We start from the raw sequence: 15,913 nt of genomic DNA on the forward strand, positions 1-15,913 counted from the left end.
ACTACTGCAATTGCATTCATAAATTATTGAAAATAGCAATTTTCCGCATATTTTCCATGCACAGGTGCATGCCAACGCAAATAGAGGTGTCTCGTTTGTTCCTATCTCTATGCAGTTATTTTCGCTGCCGTCATCCTGTTGCGGTCAGACTAAAGCGGAAATTTGCATTTGACTTTATGTTAGGCTTTTGCCACAAATCTGTTTAAATTTCCTATTGAATGTATGAGATTATGGCACGCATAGCAGAGTAGTCTGTTGCATAATTTAGGAGGCAATAGAGAAACATATTGGAAAAGCAGATTTTTACAAGTCTTAAGAGCAAACTTTCTTGAAACATGAAACAAAACATATACGAAGTTCCAATTTCAATACGTCAAACTGTATTATTTGTTCATTAGTGGCACTTAGTTTCTACCAATTTACTTATTGCTGCTTTTTGTTGATTAGAACCATGAGAGGGTATCATTAAGGTTTTAAAAATAGCAAATTTTGTACATATGTAGAAACACACACGCCCATAAACTAGACTTGTTTAAGTGCGACTGCTTCGATAATTTCTTAGAGCAAGTCAATGTCCTATAACACCACTTAACGACTACACACGAGCTCGTATTGCAGACGATATGCATTTATAAACAAGTCACTGCAGGCAAAACACGCAAGTCCGCTCAAGTTGCCTTCCAAAGGATTCTGAATATTTAATGCCCTAACCAGTTTAATACAATAACAAGCGCTTTGTAATTAGTGCAGTCATTTTAATTTTTCGCAAAGCATTCGCGTGTAACGCTTTTGCTTGCCCCGAGCGTTGGCAACATTTAACACGGTGTAAATACGAGGTCACGCAAATGTCGCTTGTAATTTCAGAGTTTGACGAGAATTTACATTCATTAGCTGGTGCAACATTTTCACCATAAAATAGCAAACCAAAAATAACATATTGGACTGCCTTTTATGGGTGCCAAGAGGGGAAGGGAATCAAAGCTTAAGTTTGAGACAACTTTACTGTGCGCTGAGTTTTGTCTTCAGTATACGAAAGTAATCTTTTTAATATTTCGGAGTAACTTGTCTTCTTTGGATAGGTACGCAGCTCTGGTTTCAATTTGCAAATTCTCTGCTGTTCGAACACTATTAGTTCAAGGAGTAGTACTCCTTTAACTTATCGCGATAAACACTCCATTCTAAATACGTTTCTTCAATATTTAATGTTGTGACCAAGATTTTACCATTCCTTTGATCGATATCTAATTATGTTGGCTCTGATAAGTGAGTTTATGTCATATAAGAGAGTACCTGAACCTTTTGAATTTTTAAAGGTGGTTGTCTTAACTAGTAACTTAAAAATCAGAACCCAATGTGAAATGGTTATTTAGCTATAGAAATCTAGCCAAATTAAAGAAAATTTTATAGCTCAATTCATATATGTGAATCATATTTGCCGATCCATTAAAGGTTAGAACCCAGATTAGACCCCAATGAAGCTCTTAAATAAAATCTTAAATTCATCAAGGGTTGGAAACCAGACTAAATCGCAATGAAAATCTTAGATCTTAAATTGTGATAAGTTTTGAAAAATTTTGTACTTTACTAATACCACCGACTTCATAATTTATCGCTTATAAATCAAACCAGGTTTTTTCCTTTAATCGAAACTAAATTAAATTGGATCTGGTAGGAGCTTATCACTGAGGCCAAGATTTTTTCACTCAATCCATATTAAACCAAATTGGATTGTGTGGGAATAAGTGATGAGGTCTTATAAGAGAGTACTTTCTGAATTTTGAAAGGTTGCTGTCTTAGCTTGGACAGATATATATATCAGAATGTAATTGAGGTTGAAGTTAAGCTAAATAAATAAAATCACTCATCGTCAAGAGATTTTGTCGAATGAAAGAAAATTTCATGGCTTAATATGGAATGTGGAAAGCAACTAGAATTTAACAAAGATTCGGTACCAGGATAAATTCTTACCCGACAATGAAAACTTTAGATCATAAATTTTGAAAAGTTGTGAGTAAAGACTTTTTCTTTAATCGATATTTCATTAAAGTGGATCTAGTGGAAGTGAGCGATTTTAGGTCTTGCGAGTTTGAATATCTTTTCTGAATATCGAAAGGTTGCTGTCCTAGCTATGTAGTACAGTCAAAATCAGAGCCTAAATCGTTGATAGCCAAGAGTTTTTGTCAAATGAAAGAAAATTTGACGGCTCAATATGAAATTTGGAATGAATCTACAATTTATTAAGCTTTCGGTACCAGGCTAAATTACTACTCGCCAATGAAGACCGCAAAGTTTGATAACTTGCTTGAATATTCCCACTACTGTAGACTTCGGGTTTTTTCAACTTTAAACAAACCATTATATGGGAGTTTTTGACAACCAACGAACTCTTATTTGACATTTTAGTAATCATGAATGAGAAATATTTTTTTAACAGCGCAAACTGAACCCGCAGTTTGATAAATTTCCAGTACATCGACTTAAACAATTTCGAGCTTCGACTTTAAGGAACTATTACCACTATCTTGTTTATGCTTATATAATAGTACAATTTGAGATCAATAAAAGATTTGAGACACAAAATTAGATTATACACGAATTTATGTTGACATAACCTCAACAACAGAAACGCTTCACTATATTCACTAACATAAGTACACCAAATCCACCTAAATAATCCAACTTTAATTGCTCAAATTTCGGATAAGCCAATTTACCTAAATTATATTCGAATACGCCAAAGACACCGCTATTTGACGGCGACATAAAATTGTTTCTCAATCAAAACGGACTTAACGGTTTTACGCGCACATTAAGTTGTCGTAAATTTTGCTGTTTTTACCACTTCGCTTTGCTATCTTCCGAAACTGCAATTAAAAGCCGTTGGAAAACATGATTATCAAGCACCAAGTCAACACCTTGCAATAAAATTGTAATAATAGTGTTTTGTTTGGCTAATAAAAAGCCAGTTGAAACCAATACTAAGGCGCTAGCGCAGACTTTAGCGCTGACAAAGGCAGCCAAGGATAATGGTGAGCCGTATATTTTTGGGTTGGAGACCAAGCTACGAATAATGAAAGCGAATACAATTATTAAAATTACAAGACACGCAACTTGGTGGCATGTTTGGGGTAAGGCTAGAAGGGAGCTTAACTTAGCAACTGCTCGAAACTTAATGTGCTTAGACTACAGTGCGATAATTTGTTGTGGAGTGTGTGAAGTGGAGGTAGTAAGGAGTGGTTACTACTGTGGTATTAGTGGTACTATTGAAATGAAATAAGTTAAGGTAGAATAAATTATTAGAAATAGTAGAAAATATCTAATATTTTTATTACAATAAAAAACCCCAAAAATATTCTATAAAATAAAATTAATCAAATTAGCTTTTTTACAAAAACTTAAACAAACTAAATCTCAAGCAATCTCGCACTAACCCCCGAAAAACGAGCCGCTTCCAATGTCGTGTCGGCAAAAAAAAGGTCAAGCCGTCAGCCACTGAAAGCCAAGAATTAAGTGGCAACGTGACAATTTTATCTTTTTTGCACACACATTTTAATCGTGTCTCCTTTTATCTGCGTCTACTGTGTAACTTGTGTCTTTTTGGGTTTTGTTGGTTGGAAAATGTGCAAAGACACAAGTTGCAAATAATAAAAATAGCAACTAACTGGCTTTTAGTCCCTTTTAAATATGCTAACAATGAACTTTTGCAAAATTTATGGCCACAAAATGCTGATAGCAGGAAAATTCGCTAAGAAACATAGAGAAGCGATGGCATGGAAGGCATGGACGAAGGAGCGCACCAGCGACGCAGCAGACAATAGCAAACAAATTGTGGCACAAATTTCGTTAGTGAAATACATAAATTACAATGCAAATCAATTCATTTTGTAGCAATTTAATTAAAATCGTGATTTGCCGGCAAACAAGACAGCTAAATGGAGCTGTGACACTGCTTAAATATTTATGTATGCGTATGTATATGTGTGTCTTTTGGAAGGGATGCGCTAAGTGATGAATGTTTTTTGAGTATGAAAAATTAAAGGCAAACTCAAATTGATTATCCGCAAACAAATTTGTTATAAAGTGAGTGAGCGCAGGGATGAATTAGAGTGAATTAAGAGACGCATACACATATTTAGATGCAAGAATGAGGATGTCACGCATTTAGAAAAATAAATTGAAAAGGAAAAAGTAAGTTAATCAACTTTATATCCTATCCCGAGTGACGGATATCTTTTGAGGTTTTTCGGAATTTTTTACAGTGAAGTGGAAAAACTCAGAGCTTCCAAATTTTTCTTGTATATTAATTAAGCTTTTAGTTGAATTATTAATTTTTTAAGTAAAAATATTTTGTCAATTTCGAGATTTATCACTGACACACATGACGAAAAGCGGTAGATATACGGCGTCCATGATGCCAGCAGACTGGCTAACTGAAAATGAAATAGACATATTGCATTGTATTCTATAGACAGATGGCTAACGCCGAAGCTAGGATCTTTTAATTGAAAATTCAATACGATAGAAGCTGTTAAATATTAATACACGAAATTTCATAACCTTTTGCGAGTATTTGTTTATAAAAAAGGCTGTTCAATATTTATAAAAAATGCTATTACGGGCGGTAGCCAAATGAGTGATAAATCTACCATTAAAATTCAAAAGCAATTGATGAATCATTTTTGAAAAATCGTGGATGCTGTTTTAGAAACTGTAGTTTCCAGAAAAACACATTTGAAAATTCAAGTGTGTAGGTCACGCGCTCTACAGACCTCAATTACAGTAAGTACATTCGATTTTGAAAGAGTACTTTAATATCACATTCTATGAATGTTGTAGACTATAACAAAAGTAAACGTCTATATCACTAAAAATATGAAGAAGCGTGATGAAAATTTGTTTAATAATCTAATTTCAAACTCTTCTCATATTAAATATAAGTACATATAATTTCTCAACTCAAGTTTTTAATTCAAGGTAATTGAAAACTATTCCATTCAGATATTTGCATTCTATTTGTAGGGAAGTCCAATTAAGTATATGTATATGTATGCATATGAAGCTCTGCATTAAGCGTACTCAGTCAGGGTTTAATCATCAACCCAGCGCTGAGTGCAACAAGCATAATTCACTCTTTGTGCGCCTGTGCGTATGTGTGCAGTGGTCAGTTGAATATGAGTAAAAAAGGAAATATAATTCCCTCGCACAAGTTGACTTAGTCCACTTTGCAGCTGGTGCGTGTGCCAGTTTTTCATATTTTCAGTTTTTTACCTTTTTCATAATTTTGCTACCCTAGTGACCAGCGGCGAATCCGCTTTTATGAGGAGAGATTTAGCAGAACTGGGAAAATTTATAGCCATAACTACGTTGGTTTTGTTGGTGCTGAAGATGCACGATTTTTATTAAAAAAAAATTATTATTGGCGTTGCAAGTAGGAGAAGTGTCATGTAGGATGAAATAGTCTGACTTTTATTTTTAACTTAAATTTTTCTAAATTTCTGTCTCTTTCTTGTCAACTCGTTGCAATAGAAGTTATATAAAGTGTATATGATAAAGGTGTATATGATGGATGATTTTAATTTTTTCTGCAGGGTATTTAATAATATGTGTACACTACACTTGCGGACATATGGCTTATGCTGATTATTCTAAAAACAACAGGAGTACAGTAAATATACTTTCATATTCGAATACTTAATCTGAAATGGTAGGTTGATTTATTTACTTTTGTTGCTTAGCAAAATCCAATGCCTGCTGTTAAATACACAAATATCAACTAATTAGGATCATGCATATGTAACGGTGTTTGCATTTCCGCAAAATATATAGTATATATGCTTATATATATACAATATATGTATAAATATTTTAAATTGTTGTTCGAAGCATTGGACCTGGTGAGTTCATATTCGTGAAAATCACAATTAGTGGTCATTGATACTAATTTTCGGGGCTTATATACATTTCTGTGAACCAAAAACACCAATACAGGACATAATATAGCTGATGATTAACAATTCTGCTGAAACTTTGAATAGCATAACTGGCAGCTGTATGTACGGGATACCTTTTGTAAACCCGAAAAAATCGTTCACAGGTCAATCTAATGCTTATTATTATTAGAAATACAAATTTTATTAGAAATGTCATATTGCCGTTGCAAAAATATAAAATAAAATATCGAAACTTTGTTCTTCCTCCCATTTCGAAAAATTTCCAAAACAAAGAAGAAAACTTTTAAATGAGCACACAATTGTTGGCCTACATCAAACTTAATCTATCTCTATCTTCACCTACCATCTTCTTCTTACATATACATCTCTTACATATATGTACATACAGAAAATACAATACACAAAATTCGGGGCACATTTTCGTTCAAACCGCCTAAAAGCAGTTTACATATTTGTACAAATGATAAACTGACATCAGCACGTACTTGTACAACTGTCATTATATAGTATTTAGATAAAGAAATTAGAAACAAAAGCAGGAGTATACATTAATATTATATATACATTAGTTGCATCAAGGTGATTTAATACAGTGCGCCTAAATGTATACCTTCAATTCATAGAAGAAGCGACTTTGTTTTTACGAATTCAAAATATTTTTATGTTTTATGTTTACAAGGACTTGAGAATGTTCGACCAGTTTGTATGGTAGCAATATGCTATAAAAGTCCGATCTGAACAATATTAATTCAGTTTACAGCGTTGCATTGGGCAATAATCCATGCGAAGTTTCGTACAGATATCTGAAAAAGCTTTCCCTACATGTACTTGAGTTTTATCGATCAGTTTGTATAACAGCTATAGCTTCTAGTGATCTGATCAGAATAATTTCTTCGGAGATTACAGCGTAGCTTTGGAAAATAGTTTATGTCAAATTTCGTAAAGAGACGTTGACAAATAAAATATTTTTCATATAAGGACTTAATTCCGTACGTTCAGTTTCTATGACAGTTATAAGCGATATCCAATATCGATAGATTCACTAAATGAGCAGTCATTTATGGAGGAAAGCATATGTGCAATTTCAAAGAAATAACTCAAAAGCTGCGTGACTAATTTACTTATTTTATACTGTCTTCGTCGTTTCCTTCTGCGCTTTTCAAACTTCGTTGCAAATTCAATATACCTCGTATAGGGTATAAAAATATGTGGAATCTAAATTTTATTTCTCACTTGAAACAATAATTTCAAGTTAATGTTTTCTTAAACCCTGTGTGCCAACTATACTTTCCCTTGCTTATTTAGTGCACAAACTTTTCTCAACTTAAAATCTCCATTTCTCTTACCACTGGCCTCAATCGCCTACCACGTTTGACCACGTACACACACACACACACACAGAAATATTGATATTTCGGAACTGCTTTGTTGCACCACTTCCACTTCTTGGAGCTACGCGTGCACTGGGAGCGATTATTTTTTCATGAAGCTGTCTGTCGACCTCAAAAACACATAAACGAGCAGAAAATTGGAAACTTTTAATGTTTACCATGTTTGAGTTGAGTTGAGCTCAGTTTGGGTTTGCATTTCGGTATTTTGTTTGTTCTAATATTTTTGCTACGTCCTTGCGGTAATGCGCTGTGAACTCGTCGAGTCTCTAAATAACCCAATATGTTGTCATGTTAACAAAACCATGCAATATTTATATATACATTTTGGGTACTCGCTTGTGCGTGCGTTATTATTATTTATAAACAAAAGTGCAAAATTTGCAAATAACGGGTGATTTTTTTGAGGTTAGGATTTTCATGCATTAGTATTTGACAGATCACGTGGGATTTCAGACATGGTGTCAAAGAGAAAGATGCTCAGTATGCTTTGACATTTCATCATGAATAGACTTACTAACGAGCAACGCTTGCAAATCATTGAATTTTATTACCAAAATCAGTGTTCGGTTCGAAATGTGTTTCGCGCTTTATTTTGTTCAGCGATGAGGCTCATTTCTGGTTGAATGGCTACGTAAATAAGCAAAATTGCCGCATTTGGGGTGAAGAGCAACCAGAAGCCGTTCAAGAACTGCCCATGCATCCCGAAAAATGCACTGTTTGGTGTGGTTTGTACGCTGGTGGAATCATTGGACCGTATTTTTTCAAAGATGCTGTTGGACGCAACGTTACGGTGAATGGCGATCGCTATCGTTCGATGCTAACAAACTTTTTGTTGCCAAAAATGGAAGAACTGAACTTGGTTGACATGTGGTTTCAACAAGATGGCGCTACATGCCACACAGCTCGCGATTCTATGGCCATTTTGAGGGAAAACTTCGGACAACAATTCATCTCAAGAAATGGACCCGTAAGTTGGCCACCAAGATCATGCGATTTAACGCCTTTAGACTATTTTTTGTGGGGCTACGTCAAGTCTAAAGTCTACAGAAATAAGCCAGCAACTATTCCAGCTTTGGAAGACAACATTTCCGAAGAAATTCGGGCTATTCCGGCCGAAATGCTCGAAAAAGTTGCCCAAAATTGGACTTTCCGAATGGACCACCTAAGACGCAGCCGCGGTCAACATTTAAATGAAATTATCTTCAAAAAGTAAATGTCATGAACCAATCTAACGTTTCAAATAAAGAACCGATGAGATTTTGCAAATTTTATGCGTTTTTTTTTTAAAAAAAGTTATCAAGCTCTTAAAAAATCACCCTTTAGTTAAACATGAAAACAGCAAGTTGTTCGCTTGAGTAGTAGAAAATTTCATTTTTAAAAGTATTTGCCTACCATTAGCTAGAGCAGACTTGAGTGTTTAGCATACTTTACGGCACTCAGATGTCATCTCAATGGTTGAAGCATACTACCAACTGATCAACTGCGAGAGAGAGAGAAAGGAAAAGTTGTCGGCAAGAATTTATTTGAGTTTGTTACAGTTACTTGAATTTGAATGAGTTGAGTTTTTGGTGGAATGGCATTTATATAATTATAGGTCCTTTTTAAGATAGTAAACTTTTAGGAGTGCTCCTAAAACTGGACAAGAAATAGTTCACCGTGTGATTTCGGTATAAAATGGCAATTGCAATGAAGGGAGTGAGAGTGACGTATTTGTATATATTTCATAAAATAACATGTTGTTATTGGGAAAAGATCACTATCTTATTGATGGCTGAGAGCGAAAAAGGTGATAACTAGGTGAAAGGATCGTAAGGATATTGTGAAGTACGGTTTGAAAATTCGTTGTCGGATAGTAGTAGTGGGAGTATTTAGTATCAATGGGGACGTAAGAATGATTTTAAAAGTGGCATGTTATAGAAGTGAAAATAGAGATAGTTAGAGACAGAGGAAGCGATGGATATAGATAGAGATAAGGATAGAGGTAGATATAGAATAGTTATTAAAATCCTAAATTTATAGGAATTGAAAAAGAAATGAATATAATGCCAGAAATAGAGGAAAAGAGAGATAGAAAGATCGAAACAGAGCAAAGGATATGAAAAGTAGAGACTGATTTCCTTACTAAATGAAAGTAAGTATACTCAAAATACTTGAGCCAGCTATAGCCGGTTTGAAAGTTATCGATTATTATACTATTCACCGCCTATGATCTATTTTTCATCCTTTGGGTCCACATTTAAATTCTCATCCCTCCCGCACATCACTACATTCATCACTTGAGCGTATCTTGCCGTTTAAAGCAATTTAATTCCATCTAAAAGAACTGCAAAAGTTTCTGATGAGTGTGGCATGCAAAATGTGGCATGTGGTAAAAGCAAAACAACGCAGCTACATTTCTGCGCCCGCATGCATGCGTGTATGCTATGTGTTTATTATGCGTTTGTGGCATGTGGCAAGGATAATGGTTTAAATTAGTTGTGCATGCAACAAAAGCCAATAAAACGACAACAACAACAACAGCGCACAACATATGAACTGAGCAAGTAGCGAGCACAACAACTCGCTCTATTGGGGGCGATAAGTTGCAAGGCAGAAAAAAAGTAAAAAATGAAAAGAAACAAATTGTTGCGAAACTTCATACAACTTTGAAATAATTTTACAGTTGCACGCCTGCAAATATGCAATGCAAAAATTTGTATGCAAAGCGCATGGTGTTAGTATGTGTGAGCGTGTGTCAAAGTGCATGTGTGTGTGTTGAGTTTGCAGTCCATATGTATATGACGCCTAAAAGTAGATTACGCAATTGTGAAAATAATAACTGCAATTGCACACATACTTTCTTAACTGTCATTACGCGAGCTTTTAAGGCAAGAAAGAGATTATAGTACGGTTGGAGGAGGATTATTGTTAATCGAGTCTATGCGCCTAAATGTGTGCTACATTTTTCATAAACTTAAAACTTCATAAACCTATTTAGATATGTTATAATTTTGTCATTGGAATAATAAAACTGTATAATAATGTATTTATTATTGATTTATTAAGGTCCTGCTCCTAAATGTATACTATAAAATTGTGAAGGTGTTTAAGAACTGGATAAATATTTTATATAAGAATAAAATGTTCTCATTTTTCTAAAAAAAATTGTTTAAGTTGTGCTTACATTGGATTTAGTAATTTTGTGCGCCTAAATGTATACTACCAAAATTTAGAAATAGTTCAAAACTGGTACAAGATTTTGTAAATTTAATAGTATTTATTATTCTCTCACACAAGTCATACCCATGCGTCATTATATTTTATTAGGGCTTATTATTTTAGGGCTTTGCTCTTGAATGTATACCATAAAAATGAAAAGTTGGTTGTAGACTGAATAGATATTTTAGTGGATAATACAAGCTGCTTATAAGTCCGAAAAATTAGTTTGAATTATACTTCCAGCGAGATTCTTAAGACTATGCGCCTAAATGTATGCAATAAAAATCGGGTAGCTGGTTGAGAACTGGTAGAAAACTTCATAGATATAAGAGTACTTATTATATATACTTTATAAACCACTTTTTAGCTTTACAATAACCATTTTCTCAAAAACTGTTCCATTTGTTCCCGCTACTCGCAAATTTAATGCAGTGAAACTATATAGTATCCTGTTTAATAAACACTTTATTTGCATTTTCTTTCCCATAATTTATTTTTGTATTATTCACTTCTCTTTGTCGACAAAACGAAAATTAATTAATTTGATTTCCTGCTTGCTGCTATGGCTGCCGCATAACAAATTCATATTTCATTGCGCATATTGCGGCAAGCTCGTATTTTCTGCCATAGCTCTCTTTTAGTGCAAGCTTATTGTTTAGAAAATTTATTTACTACATATTTGCAAATCAAATGGCATACGCCACACAATTATGTGGCATAACTCTGTTTCTCTCTGTCTAGTATGCCTTTTTGATGGTTGTGCATGTTTTTGTATGAAAATAACTGAATAAATGCAACAAAGGCTTCGTGGGAAACACTACTCGCACAACCAAATAAAAGTCACTTAGATATTTATTACGGTAAGGATAAACAAATACAAGCAAACTACATATATTAAGGTAAAAAGTTGTGAAATTTGATTACGGTGCAAAAAATTTTGTTGCAAATATTATTCCAATGAAATGTAGCACTCGTTCTATATTAAATTCCATATGCGTTATGGTGGCTGAATTACAAAATTTTTATGAAAAATAGAAAATACATTTTTTATAGTTTATTTTATTTGTTTTCACAAATCTTTATTAAAGCCACTTAACAGAACTAAAACAAGAAATTATTATTGTATTGTACTCAAGGATACAACAAAAAGCTTATGATTGGATTTATTTCTGTACAATTTTATATACCCTACTGTAGAGAATATGTGTGAGAAAGTTAGATAGAGGGGAGCACATTTACTTTTCTTCAGCATCGAAAAGTATGCAACACTAAGTTCCTTTAGTGGTTTCATAAATGCAGATAATTTTATCATATTTACTAATATGTATGTATATGGACTTATATAGGGGTAGGTCAAAAAAACCTATAGGTCCTTCGACATTTCTATGAAAATCTCTCCTAGCTCTTAATAGTAACTGGACAGTCCTCCGCTATGCAGTTTCCTTTTTTTTCTTATTATTTGATAGATAAATTCATATCCCATAGCCAATTCCTTGAAAAAATATTATGTTTCATACATTTGACAGGAAATGAAGTACTATAGAAAAAGTTCTCTTACGATTTTTACGTAAACCTGACCGTTTAAAATATTTTAAAGGTTAAAGTTTTCTTATTTCAAGACAACACTCTTCTCCATATGAATTTTAGAATTAAGTGAAAAAAAATCATTTTAAAATAGTATTTAATTTTTTAATTTTTTTTTTATTGTTTTTAGTTTTTTTATTATTATTAATTTTTTTTTATTTTTTATTTTTGAAGTCGAATATAAACTATCCAATCTTTCAAGTTGAATCCAACTGGACAAAATGTGCTAAATTTTACAAATTATAGGAGTTAACCCCGGACAAAAGTTACACATAAAGTTTATATTTTTTGATTTTTTAAGAGCTTGATAACTTTTTTAAAAAAAAAAACGCATAAAATTTGCAAAATCTCATCGGTTCTTTATTTGAAACGTTAGATTGGTTCATGACATTTACTTTTTGAAGATAATTTCATTTAAATGTTGACCGCGGCTGCGTCTTAGGTGGTCCATTCGGAAAGTCCAATTTTGGGCAACTTTTTCGAGCATTTCGGCCGGAATAGCCCGAATTTCTTCGGAAATGTTGTCTTCCAAAGCTGGAATAGTTGCTGGCTTATTTCTGTAGACTTTAGACTTGACGTAGCCCCACAAAAAATAGTCTAAAGGCGTTAAATCGCATGATCTTGGTGGCCAACTTACGGGTCCATTTCTTGAGATGAATTGTTGTCCGAAGTTTTCCCCCAAAATGGCCATAGAATCGCGAGCTGTGTGGCATGTAGCGCCATCTTGTTGAAACCACATGTCAACCAAGTTCAGTTCTTCCATTTTTGGCAACAAAAAGTTTGTTAGCATCGAACGATAGCGATCGCCATTCACCGTAACGTTGCGTCCAACAGCATCTTTGAAAAAATACGGTCCAATGATTCCACCAGCGTACAAACCACACCAAACAGTGCATTTTTCGGGATGCATGGGCAGTTCTTGAACGGCTTCTGGTTGCTCTTCACCCCAAATGCGGCAATTTTGCTTATTTACGTAGCCATTCAACCAGAAATGAGCCTCATCGCTGAACAAAATTTGTCGATAAAAAAGCGCGAAACACATTTCGAACCGAACACTGATTTTGGTAATAAAATTCAATGATTTGCAAGCGTTGCTCGTTAGTAAGTCTATTCATGATGAAATGTCAAAGCATACTGAGCATCTTTCTCTTTGACACCATGTCTGAAATCCCACGTGATCTGTCAAATACTAATGCATGAAAATCCTAACCTCAAAAAAATCACCCGTTACTAATAAGTATAAAGCTACATTTAGTTTCTCACAACTCACCATTGTTTTATTCATATTCCATCTCTTTTCTTGTTTGGGTGTGTGTTCGTTTTTTGATCCCCTTTTTGTTGATATTGTTGCAATTGCTATTGTTTTTGTTTTGCTCATGTATTTTGCTTCCAAATTGTTTAGAACATTACACAATTGCACGCACGTGACTGCAAATAAAGATGAAATAAAATGGGGTAACTGTTAATAAAATCGTGAATGAGTAGGGTTGGTTGATATACTCGTACTTGTATGTATACATGTGTACGTAAAAGGGAGCTTGAAAATATAGAAAACTTACAGCTAGTTTTATGTACATGCCTTACTGATGTTAGAAAATGCAAACAAACGCACTTTTGGAAAGCTTTTAGTGTTTTTTCTAATAAGCTAACCGGTACACTTCGATGTTAGCCAAAGCTTGGTACCAATAACTTGTACATATTTATATCAATTAGACCGGGAAAATATTCTTGTTCCCAACTGCAAATATTATATCTGAATATTGTTGAAAGCTTAAAAAGTGATTGCGTTGCCTAAAAAGCTTGAATTATCATATTTCTCTTAGACCAACCGTGATGGGACTGGTTTATGAAGTGCTTCCTCATGCTTAAGTAAGTAGTTTATATGGTAGGTATCATATGTATGTTTCGTGAAAACGTGAGTATATTATTCTGGTAATTTTTTAACCAAAGGACGATTCATACTAAGAAGGCTTCTGGAAAAGCAAGGGTCTTGAAAAGAAGTATTGAGATTTAACCATAAGTAGTTATGGAATTATCTTTCCCAATATATCCCATTGAAACCAAAAACAGCTCTGATCATAATTTATTCTTAAAATCAACGCCACCATACGTGCTGGAGACAGTTTCATGGGTAGTTAACTGATCAAAAAAAAAAAATTTAAAGCATAAACAAAAAATTAAAATTACTATAACTCTTAGGGAAGAGTCGCTGAAGAAGAGGCTCAGCTTTTTCGCGGAGGGATCGAAGTTGGGATAGGAGGTTTTCCACAAGAATATCTCCGTCATCTTAGCCTCAGGCTACTATACTGGTATAGTGTATTTCAGGACGCTATTAAGGTGGCAGTAGATAAACGTACGTAGACGCTTGTCATGGTGTGTCTCACCAGAGATAGCATCAATATATATCGTCATCAAACATGGTTGGGTCGCCTGGTCATTACAGACAACTGCAAAGCGAACAAGCTGTCTAGAAAGGATATTGGTGCCCTGCTCTCATTGGAATGAAACCGAGTTGGATCGCCATTAGCATCTTGACCTCTCGAGTGCTTAGCAGACGCTGGTCGACGGACCGCATCTGTATGATTGAAAGACCACAGAAATTAAAATAATGAGTATTTGATTTACTTAATGGACGATAATAAATATACTGTGCCACAGAAGCAGTTAAGGGAACTAAATCTGCTTTAACTTAAAGCTTCCAAAAATAAATTTTTTATGCAAATTGATTTCATATTCAATTTTTTAAATATTTTTTTATAATCAAAGAACCAGTAAAAAGTCACCGGCTGCTATCTTAAACTTTAGCCTAATATGGGACCTGCAACAATAATCTTCAGCAAGTTACCACACCAACTTTTCCTTACAGCACCATAATCTTAATAAGAAAAGTGAACCTGGAAGCTACACTTCTTCATATTATTTATGTGCTATGTGAAACCTAAGAGTTTTCCCGTATTAAATGAATAAAACGTGAACTGCGACGCACATGTTTGCAGAGCATCTACTCAGTCATAAATTTGCGCATACCATCGACTGCTGTGTGACCCCAAACGTGAGTGCCACAAAGGTAGCAAAAGAATTTTAAAAGGGGACGCACTTACTTGCATACTCCCATATATGTGTATACACACATATAAAACTATATATGTACATATATGTATATGCATTATATAATATACTAAATGGTGTGCATTCACATGAACACACATAATTTAAAGTAGAAAAGCTTTATGCGCTGACGCATTGCGAGCACGCTGTTGCCAGGCAAGCTTCTTCAACGTTCTTGTTGTTGATGTTGGTGTTGTTGTTTGCCAATCTTTTCTCCCCCTATAGCTTTTTTTCGTGTGTACTCTTTTGCTGCCTTTTGCACGCAGTCTCTATTTCATCTCCCTTTGGCCGCGCGCTGTTTGCATCACTCAAAGTGGTCACACACATGCACACGCACACTAAACGCAAATGAATATCCGGCTTATCGCGATTGCGTGCAACGTGCGTTGATTTCCCACCGCTATTTGTGTTTATATGTTGGCATGTTATTGTTGTTGCTATTTTTTTGTTTGGTTTTGTTGCCAGCTCGCTTTTTGTAGCTGCTGCCGCTGAAATGGGGGTCAACAGCTTTGCTATTGTGCAAGATGAAAGAAAAGTGTGCTGCCACTGCTGCAGCAGCTGCGTCATCAGCGTTGAAGTCAAACTTTTTAAACCACATGCGGCCAACTCGCACACATTGTTTGTTTCTTTCCACAAATATGTGCGTGTGTGTGTGTTGTAATGTGATTGACTCTAGGGGTT

General features: G+C 34.5%; 1 protein-coding gene across 1 annotated transcript in view; it reads right to left on the reverse strand.

Annotated features, from left to right (window-relative positions):
- The window catches only part of LOC105232401 (uncharacterized), a 148,820-nt gene that overhangs the window by 99,494 nt on the left and 33,413 nt on the right, over positions 1-15,913 (reverse strand). Inside the window, exon 2 of the mRNA XM_029552889.2 lies at positions 13,395-13,552. The gene's annotated coding sequence lies outside the window, so the exon portion shown is untranslated. The remainder of the gene's footprint in view (positions 1-13,394; positions 13,553-15,913) is intronic.

Source organism: Bactrocera dorsalis, chromosome 1 (genome assembly GCF_023373825.1).
Source record: "Bactrocera dorsalis isolate Fly_Bdor chromosome 1, ASM2337382v1, whole genome shotgun sequence".
Lineage (NCBI taxonomy): Eukaryota > Metazoa > Arthropoda > Insecta > Diptera > Tephritidae > Bactrocera > Bactrocera dorsalis.